Below are 10,464 nucleotides of genomic sequence, written 5' to 3'. Positions count from 1 at the left end.
AGGCAAGATCAGGCCGAGATAACAAGTGCCACGGGAGTGGGGGCTGGCCCATACATAGCCGCGGTGGCCACAAACCCAGAACAACCCTTGTAGGCATGAGTCTATGCGGCCGGTGAGGAAGGTGCGGAAGAAGCACTGGGAGACCGGGGAGGGGTTCCAGGAGTCGGGTAAGGCCATAACGCGTCTCCATGCAGACATCAAACTGGGGTGGATAGAGGGGTTGCCTAGGTGCCATAGGGTAATTCGGCCATTCAAAGCAATGTCAATGGTGTACTTACAGGTGCTCTCGCCGATGACTTTGTCGCTCCCACTGAACTTCCGGCAAAGGTCGCCTGTGGTGGGTCCTGTTAGGTAGATGTACTGGTGGGTCAAGTTCACGGCAGTCAGGTTCCAGGACTGCACGTCAGCGGAGAGGTGCTGTTGCAGGGTGAGAGGTACTCCTAGGAATGGTATGCCACTGTGAAGGTGTGCGGGAGCATTGGCACAGATCCAGCACTCCTTGGTTGTTGTCTGTTTTGCTATTTGAGAGATTAATTTTACATAGGTGTTGGAGTGCCAAGTGGACAAAAAGTCATTATTGTTGGGGTTTTCGGATACTGACAGTTCCCCCCTTTGTCGAGGTGCCGTTCCGGCGGGGTGGAGGGGATCTTGGCGGAGTAGGTAGGTGAGGTTTGTTGCGAGACCTCCACACCTTTGGGGTCCGGTAGTGTCCCATTCTGCTGGTGGTGTAACCGAGTGGTGCCAGCCTTCGAGGTACGCTTTCCCATCCCAACCGGAGGCGAGTCCGATGTCCCAGACGCAGCAGTACCTTCGTAGGCAAACTCCCTGTAGGATAGTTTGGCGGGGAGCAGAATCCACTCGTTGGCAGTAGAATCCGTAAATCAGATGGTTTGTGGGGTGATTCCTGTCAGTATACATTGACTCACCGCCACCATTGTCGAGAAGTGTCCAGTTCAGGGTTTGTAGAGGGGTGCCATCGGAAAAGAGTAGGTAGGAGCCATTGAGGCAGTGGGCGCGGTTCCAAGAATCGTCTTTGGTGAGGATGAGTTTGCCGAGTGGTGTGTAAGTGGGCGAGCGAATAAAAAGTTCCCAAGTTTGGTGAATAGTAAGGCTCGGGAGTATGGAATGGCGAAGGAGAACGCGGGTTTCGGGTAAGCAGAAATCAAAATCTCCTAGGCGGTCTGGGGTCCCTCTTTTTACCATATCAACAATTCCAAAGTCAAGATATTTGTATTCCATTTGTAATCCAGGGCACGAGGTGTGAGTGGTTATAGAGTGTTGAGAAAGGGTAGAGGTAAGAGAAAGAACGAGCAGGATGGTTACGGTGGTTGTCATTGTGAATGGCGGGTGGTGTCCGGCGGTGGGGGTGTGAAGCGGAGTTGCCAAAATGGAGCTGGAGCTGGCAGATGCTGCGCTGTCAAACGGGGCTGTCAGATGGAGCTGTCAGGTGGAGCTGTCAGATGCTGCGCTGTCAAATGGAGCTGTCAGATGGAGGTGTCAGGTGGAGCTGTCAGATGGAGCTGTCAGATGCTGCGCTGTCAAATGGAGCTGTCAGATGGAGCTGTCAGGTGGAGCTGTCAGGTGGAGCTGTCAGATGCTGTGCTGTCAAACGCGGGGCTGTGTGTTTTGCGGAGTTTGAGGCGGATTGGGGGTTGATCGTCCTGGTCGGCTGCTGTTAGTATTTCAGAGGTCCAATGGGCCGATGTGTGCAGTTGGTCAGGTCCGGTCTGTTGGGTCCGATTCGAGCCCCGATCTGGTCCGGTCTGTTGGGCTCGATTCGTGCCCCGATCTGGTCCGGTCTGTTGGGCTCGATTCGTGCCCCGATCTGGTCCGGTCTGTTGGGCTCGATTCGTGCCCCGATCTGGTCCGGTCTGTTGGTCGTCCTCTGTGTCGGTGTCGTTTTCTGCCGGCCGGTTTGGGATGCAGTAGGGTGAATCTCCAGCGGTAGGCTCAGGTGCTGAAGCTGGTTTGCAGCGTGTGTGATGCAACCAGGCCGTCTTTTCTGCTACCTTAACAGAAGTTGGAGTGGTTAAAAGTACTTGGTAAGGACCCTCCCAATTGGGCCGTAGGGGTACCTTATGGTAGGTCTTTGCTAATATCCAATCCCCTGGTCGGTACGGGTGGACATTTTCATCTAGGGGAATGTTTTGACCTGAGGCTGCATATTTATGTAGAAGAGTGAGTTGTTTCTGGAGCTGTATCACGTAGTTAGTTAGTTCTGACTCGCCGACCTCTAATTCTGATGTTGGAAACTGGGTGTTATATACTGGGGAAGGTCGTCCAAATAGCAATTCGTAGGGCGATATTTTGAGATTTCCCCGGGGGCATGCTCTTAAATTATGCAGGACTAATGGAAGGGCATTGACCCATTTGATGCCAGAGTCTTTGCAAAGTTTTCCTAGCTGTGATTTAAGCTGCTGGTTCATTCTTTCAACTTGTCCGGAGGAAGGAGGGTGGTATGGGGTATGCAACTTCCATTTGACTCCAAGGGCACTGGCAACTTGTTGGATTATGTCTGATGTGAAATGTGAGCCCCTGTCACTGTCTATGTGTCTAGGGACTCCGAAACGGGGTATGATTTCCTGTACCAGAATCCTTGCGACAATGTGTGCAGTTGCTCTGCGAGTGGGGAAGCATTCCACCCAACCCGTTAGCTGATCAATGATTACCAAAGCATGCTTGTAGCCTTGGCAAGGTGGTAGATCTATAAAATCTATTTGAAGGCTTTCGAATGGGACAAAGGCCCATGGTCTAGCCCCTGGTGGGCGTCTGGCGGTATGTTTCGGATTAAAACTCTGACAAGTGTGGCAATTTTTGACGGCGGCTTTAGCGGCAACAGCATGACCTGGGGCGTACCAGCAGCGTTGTATTGCGTCAATAAGTTTTTCTCTTCCCCAGTGGGTACACTGGTGTAGAACTCTTAGATGTTTAGGTACCCATAGCCTGGGCATTATGAGTCTTTTATCTGGAAAATACCAGACGCCATTTTCTGAGTGGGCTCCCTGTTCCTGCCACCTTACAATCTCCTCTGGGGTTGCAGTTTTGTACATCTCAGTGAAATTTATATCTGATAGGACTTGTGGTCCTTGGAACTCATTATCTGCAGAGAGAGGCTGAAGTGCGGCTTCTTGTGCTGCACTGTCAGCGCGCCTGTTCCCTGTTGACACTGGGTCCCTGCCTTTTGTGTGTGCTTTGCAATGTACGACTGCAATAGCCTCGGGAAGATGGATAGAATTCATGAGGCGTTGTACCAGGGATGCGTGGGCGATCTGAGTACCTGCAGCGGTTAAGAAACCCCTCTGTAGCCAGATTTGTCCGGTAGCGTGCACTAATCCGAAACAATACTTCGAGTCTGTGTAGACGGTGATCCTTTGCCCTGCCCCTAGTTCACAAGCTCTGATTAAAGCGATAAGTTCAGCCGCCTGTGCGCTGTATTTGGCATGGACGGGTCGGGCTTCTAAGGTCTCGGTATCAGTGACTATGGCATATCCACTCTTTCGTTCACCTCCCACGACCTTGGAGCTCCCGTCCGTATACAAGATGAGGTCAGGTTCTGCTAGAGGGAGGTAATCAAGATCTTCTCGTGGTTTTTCTACATGGCGGACTACCTGGGAGCAATCATGGTGTGGGGTGCCATCATCAGGGAGAGGTAGGAGGGTTGCAGGGTTAAGTGAGTTGACTCTTTTTATGGTGACGTTAGATGGACTGAGGAGAATCGCCTCGTATCTATTTAAACGTTGTATTGTAAAGCGCTGGCAGCCTTGCAAGCTGAGGAGGGTAGCAACAGCATGGGGAACGTTAACTGTTAGATCGTGTCCCAGTACAGTTTCTTGTGCCTTCTCTAGGAGCAGGGCTGCGGCTGCCACGGCTCTAAGGCATCCTACGTTTCCTAGTACGGTCGTGTCTAGTTGAAGGCTGTAATAAGCAACAGGCCTGTTCCTCCCTTGGAAGGGTTGTGTAAGGACGCCTGAAGCTACTCCTTTATTCTCATGCACGAATAGGGAAAAGGGTAGTCTATAATCCGGGAGTCCGAGGGCAGGGGAGGACCGCAGTTCTTTCTTAATAGATTCAAAGGCTTCAAGCGCCTCTGCGGACCATTGTAGTTGGTCTGGGGCATTGTCGTGGGTCATTGCTGTAAGGGGGCGGGTGAATTCCCCGTAGCGCGGAATCCATGCCCGGCAGAACCCACTCATTCCGATGAAACCCCGGAGTTGCCTTTTGGTTTTTGGTAGGGGTAATTTGGTTATGGCCTCAATCCGGTCCGTAGTTAGTGCTCGAGTACCCTCTCCTAGGATGTGGCCGAGATATTTTACCTCCTTTTTGCAGTATTGTATCTTTTTTGGGGATACTTTGTGTCCCTTTTGTGCCAGTATGTTTAAGAGAGTTATAGTGTCCTTTTTGCAGGATTCTAGATCCCGCCCACAGAGTAAAATGTCATCAACGTAAAGCCTGAGGGCTGAACCCCCCGGCAGAGTCACGTCTGATAGATCTTGGTGTAATATAGATGAAAAGATCGCTGGGGATTCCACATATCCTTGGGGCAACCGGGTCCACGTTAACTGCCCTGTCTGCCAGGTGAAAGCGAAAAGGAATTGGCTTTCTGGGTCTACAGGAATGCTGAAGAAAGCGGAGCATAGGTCTATAACAGAGTAAACCACAGTTCCCTCCGGAATGGTGCTTAGGAGGTGGTGTGGGTTAGCGACTACCGCGTGCCGGGGGATGACAAAGGAATTAATGAGTCTAAGATCCTGGACTAGGCGCCATTTGACGGGGTTTGTGTTAGGCTTTTTGACGGGGAGAAGGGGGGTGTTGCAGGGAGAGGCGCAGGGGACTAAGACTCCCATCTTCAAAAACTCGTCGATCATCGGAGTTAATCCGTTTATTGCGTCTGGAGGAAGGGGGTATTGCTTAGTACAAGGAAAGGGTAGGTCTTTTCTGTAATTGATCTTGACTGGTACTGCAGACTTTAAGAGACCAACGGAAGTTGACTCGGTTCCCCATAAGGAAGGGGAGACGGTATTTAACAATTCGGATGGAAGGTCAATTGTGGTGTTATGAGCTTCCTGTAAGACTCCTTGAAAACTAAAGATGGATTCATTTGGCATGTGTAGATAAATCCCTTCCTGGCCACATTGTATGGTGGCGTTTAATTTACAGAGCAGATCCCTCCCCAACAGATTGACGGGGCTAGATGTCAACAAGAAGGTATGTTTAACAGACAACGGTCCCACGGAAACCTTCGCTGGTCGGGAAAGAGGGCAGTTCCGAGGGATTCCATCCAGTCCCATTACGGTTCTGGTTTCTTCCCCGGGTGTCAAATGGCTGTTAGTGAGGGTGGAGTAGGTGGCTCCCGTATCCAAGAGACAATCGTAGGACTGCCCATCGATTTTCATTGTGCAGATTGGGTCGGAAGATGACAGTTGTAAGACGGGACAGAGGAAGGAGAAAGAGGCGGGATCTGCTTCTAATTGTCAATGTGGTTGATACTCGTCCATCACCATTTCATGTGCTGAATGGGTGGTGCGGTTGGCCGGCTTAAAGGGATTCTGAGGATCTTGTGTGAGGTTCCTGGTTCTCGGTTGTGGAGGGGGAGGGCCCGCACGATGCTGTGCATGGGTCATGGGTTGAGTGGGTCCATAGGGAAGGTTTGACTCTCTGGGATTGGGGTAGAGAGATTCTTGGTAGTCTGGCCTGTAAGTTTTAAAGTCTCTATAGTCAGGCTTTGCAATTTCCGGTAAGAGGGGGCAAAATCTTTTTATGTGCCCTACTTCCTCACAGTTATAACAAATACGCCGGTCTCGGGAGTCGGTTCCCCTCGGTTTGCCTTTGTCTTTAAAAGGGGGGGCCCCTCCAGCATAAGCTAATACTCGCGGGGAATCGGGCTTCTGATCTTTCTTTCTCCGCTCGTCTCTAGAATTAAAGACTGACTTGGCGATGGAAAGAATTTCGGTTATAGTCTTCCCGTCGTACCCCAGATGCGAGTTTAGGGCTTTCCGTATATCTGCCGTTGCCTGGTCTTTGAAGAAGCCCTTGACAATGACTTCATGCTGGGGACTTTCCGGGTCTATCCCACCCCAGGTTTTGATAGCAGAGACTAAACGGGAGTAATAGTCGGACGGGTGTTCTTCTGGTCCTTGAAGGACGGCTTGGACCTTTGTCCAATTTACAGTTCGCTGGCCAGCAGCTTTTATTCCATCTAGGATGGCCTTCTTGAAAATTTTTAAACCCCATATGCCATTGTCGGTGTTGTAGTCCCAGTCCGGGTCGTTAAGTATCGTCTGGGCGGTCAATGGGTTCATCGAGGCGGGGCGATTTGGTTGGTAGCCTTCCCGGGTTAGAGCCTCCCCCGCTTTTGCCAATATTTCCCTCTTCTCTGCCTCGTTAAAAAGGGCCCCAAGCAACATATGAACATCTGCCCAAGTAGGATTGTGAGTGGAGAAAATGGTGGCCACCTGGCGGTGACACTTGTCAGGGTCGTCTCTTAAGGAGGGCATCTTGTCGGACCAATTCATCAAGTCCGAAGTAAGGAAGGGCTGATGAGTAAAGACCATACGGGGTGGGTCTCCTGCCCTGGCTGGGGGTATAGGTAATGCTCGCAGAGGGAAAGCACCTTCTATTTCTCCATTTTGCAGATTATCCCTGTTTCTAGTTCTGCTAGAGACAGGTCCCTCTCTTCCCTCGTTTTGAAGTTGCCCGTTGAGCAAGGGTCCAAGATCCAAGTCTACTTGGTCTTCTCTCAAGCTGGGAGCACTTGAGGAAAGGGTAGGTGGCGAGGCACTCGACATATTTTGTGAAGGAGCAGCAGCGAGTGGGTCCGCTACACTTGGTCTCAGTCCTGCACCTTGGGAAAGGGTAGCGGCTGTTGGATTTGTTGCGCCTTCCCCCGGTCCCGCACCCCTTCCGCCGGTTCCTGTCCTGTCTCCTGCCCCTGGTCCTGGCAATCGGGGAGCCCGTGGTTCGGGGTAGTAAAAAGGGACGAGGGTCCTATCCAATTGTTCCTCCTGGGCTCTAATCTCATCATATGGAGGGGGTCCAGTTGGTTTCAAAACTGCCATTTGACGGGCGATCTGAGCTTGTTGCCGTTGAAATAATTCGCGGGCTTCAACGAAGACATTCAGGTAATATAATTGTCGGGGTCTCTCGTCAGCCAAATGAGACTTAAGTGCTTGCATTCTTATGAGATTAAAGGAACCATGAGGTGGCCATTGAGAAGGTGGTTCCAGGTGGTGGGTAAAAGCGACCCACGAGATGTTACAGAGATCTCTCAGTTTGGATTTTGAGAGTCCCTTTCTCCCTCTCAGTTCCTTCCAGTTGAGGAGGACGAATTGTAGAGGGGTATCGGAATCCTCTCCGGAGCGGGAAGGCTTCATAGAAGCCTTGTCGCTAGGAGGAGTCCAGTCAGAGTATTTAGAAGCGTGGGCTCCCATTACTCTATTCTACGGATATGGGGTTCGCTAGCGATGTACACTACAGGGGAAAAGAGGGACAGACAAGGGAACACACACACACACGGAGAGGAGAAACAGAGAGAAAAAAATAGTATTCTTTCAGTAATTTAGGGACCTCAGTTTGTATCTATTGAATTTCAGTCCTACCTACCATTGATCTGTAGCTAACCTATCATCTGTAACTCCAAAATATCAGCCTTGAACTCACGGGTCTCTCTCTCTACCCGATATACAGACACAACTCCTAAAGTTCCACTGCAGTACTGCTTACACAACTGGTCCTAGTGTGGGGTCCCAATTCGTGAGCCACCCCTTCTACCCTCCACGACAGCCTCCTGCCTAGTCTTTGAGACTAAAATCGGAACCCCTACTGGACGCTTGCGCAGTGCAATGCCAGATCAAGGTCCGAGAAAATGATAGTTTGGAAAGGAAACAAACGACCTTGCGTTCTCACGTACCCGGGTCATCCCTAACAAAGGTCGCCAGGCAGGAGGGGCGGCTTCGTTTGCATAATAGACGAGAAAGGAGAGAGAGAGAGAGAGAGCGAGAGAGAGAGAGCTTGGATGGACGCCTCTGGACGACTCCGAGAGAGGGACGTCAGAGAAAAGGACAGTAAAGGGCCACGCTTTCCCGGACTCAATTCCAAGACGGAAAACGGGGGAGGAAAGGATAGAAGGAGAATTTTTTCCTTGAAGGGCGCCTCCGGACGACTCCGAGGGAGGGACGTCAGAGAAATAATTAAGAGCCACGTTTTCCCGGATTCAATTCCAAGACGGAAAACGGGGGAGAAAAGGGACAGGTAGATTAAGGCGTACCTGGGCGACTCCGAGGGGTAGCGCCGGAAAACAGTAAAGGGTACCACAATTTCCCCGGTCACACACCACGTAAGAAATTGAGGGGAGAGAAAGAGAAAGGTTTTGGCGTACCTAGACGACTCCGAGAGGCAACGCCGGAAATCAGTAAAGGTGCCACAATTTCCCCGGTCACGCACCGCGTAAGAAATTGAGGGGAGAGAAAGAGAAAGGTTTTGGCGTACCCAGACGACTCCGAGAGGTAAGCGCCATACAGTAAAGTTCCGCGACCTCCCTGGCCACTTTCCGAAGGGGAGAATCGGGCTAGAAAAGGGTAAAGTTAGAGCGCACCCGGCCGACTCCGAGGGGCTACGCCAGAAATGAAAGAAGGAAAGTCTGGCTGTCGTGGGGTCGTTACTTTCCACCCCCCTCCCAACGTGTTTTACTTCAAACCATACTCACGTTCGAAGTTGTCCCCCGCAGATCCCGGGATCCTTTTTCTTTTAGCCGGCTTTTACCTCGCCTTTGCTCTCCCTGGTCGAGCTTCTGGTGACGGTTGATTACCGCCCGCAAAGAGGAGGCAGGGAGAGGAAAAAAGGATCCCTGGGCTAAAACTGCCCAGTGGCGCCCGATCCCCTCTATCTCCCCTCTCACCTTTGCAGGAGAACCAAGGGTCCCTGAGTACGGTCGCCAAAAACTGTTACCGGAAAATCCGAGGGCTCTCTTGGACAAAGGAAGACACCGACCAGGGCAAGTCAGAGCAAAACAGCAGCCAGTAAGCTTGGTCTTTATTTTGGTAAGAAAACTGTCGCGACAGGGCTCCCACCGTCCACGAGGTGAAGCAAGATGGAAGCCCCGAACAATGGGAGACCCCCAACTTTTATTAACCACTAATCCCCTTGACTACACCCCCAGAATTACATCATATATACATCATGATTTTATTAAAGGACAGGAGGAGTCAAGGAGGAGTTTCCCAGGTAATCCGAGTATCATGACACCTGGCGGAGACCACCTCTCCCCCTCCCCACATGAGTCATTTCCATAAACAAAGGAATGGGCGAAGTTTCCCTGCCCCCTGAGGGGAATCCGGTCGGGGTCCTTTGTCGGAGTCCGTATTGAATACACTACCGTATGCAGTTTATTGTGTTCCTGATAGGTTTTCGTCTGAGCCCTCCCCGATGGTTATCAAGGCAGCCCCGCCATCCGGAGAAGGGCCGTTGTGTACGTGACTGCACGGTTCAAGGCTTATGGCCGATCAATCCCAGCTCACCCCCCTTTGATAGTTCTTGTAATATGCAGTGAAATAAAAGTGATCCGGTGAAAATCCATTGTACGGCTGATTTTTGGTGAATTTATAAAGAATATAGTCACTGAAGTTCAAAGTACTTTCCTCTTTCGGAAACAACTTGCAACATTTTGATTAGATCAGTCATGGTCCATTGAACTCGGAAACAATGAATCGGGAGCTGTCAAAAGGTGAGGGAACAGACGCTCGCAGCCTGCAGTACCAGCGTGGCCGCCGCAAGGGGCGCTGTCCGATAATGCTGATTGGTCGAGGCGGCCGCTGTTTGGCCTAGAGTTCGGTCGTCCGGTCTACTCTCAATAAAGATAGGGCGGCGCGGAGCGCTAAACAGAGTGTTATCAATGCAGCGCTTCCTTATTTACGGAAGGCTTTTAAGAGATGGCCCTCTAAAGGGACATCTCTAGGGTCAGGGAGGGGAGATGCGTGTATGTGTGAATGTGGTGCTTGTGCGATACAAGTGTTAAATGGAAGGGGGGGGGGGTTTCCGGCGACAGTTGTTGTTCTCTTTGACATCTGGTGGGAGGCCGTTCCACAGGGCGGGTGCCACCGCCGAGAAGGCCCTCTGCCTGGTTCCCTGTAATGACAATAATAATAATAAATTCAGTTTATATACCGCCCTTTGTCAAAAGATCCCAAATAATAACAAAAACTGAAATAATAAGGGAGAGTATTTCTTGCCTTAAAGAGAAAGGGACCCCTGACTGTTAGGTCCAGTTGTGACTGACTGGGGTTGCGGGGCTCATCTCGCTTTCTTGGCCGAGGGAGCCGGCGTACAGCTTCCGGGTCGTGTGGCCAGCATGACTAAGCCACTTCTGGCGAACCAGAGCAGCACACAGAAAGGCCGTGTACCTTCCCGCCGGAGTGGTACCTATTTATCTACTTGCACTTGATGTGCTTTCGAACTGCTAGGTTGGCAGGA

The 10,464-nt window shown here is 51.2% G+C and overlaps 1 long non-coding RNA gene across 1 annotated transcript; it reads left to right on the top strand.

Annotated features, from left to right (window-relative positions):
* The first annotated feature begins 7,043 nt into the window (after positions 1–7,043).
* On the top strand, positions 7,044–9,570 carry LOC308575712. The gene is made up of 2 exons (XR_014002923.1): positions 7,044–8,296; positions 8,409–9,570. It is a non-coding gene; the product is annotated as an uncharacterized lncRNA (long non-coding RNA).
* Positions 9,571–10,464: the final 894 nt, after the last annotated feature.

The sequence above is a fragment of the Podarcis bocagei genome, assembly GCF_964188305.1.
Source record: "Podarcis bocagei genome assembly, chromosome: 16".
Classification (NCBI taxonomy): Eukaryota; Metazoa; Chordata; class Lepidosauria; order Squamata; family Lacertidae; genus Podarcis; species Podarcis bocagei.
Note: the sequence above shows the minus strand (reverse complement) of the source record. Positions and strands in the feature narration are given on the sequence as shown.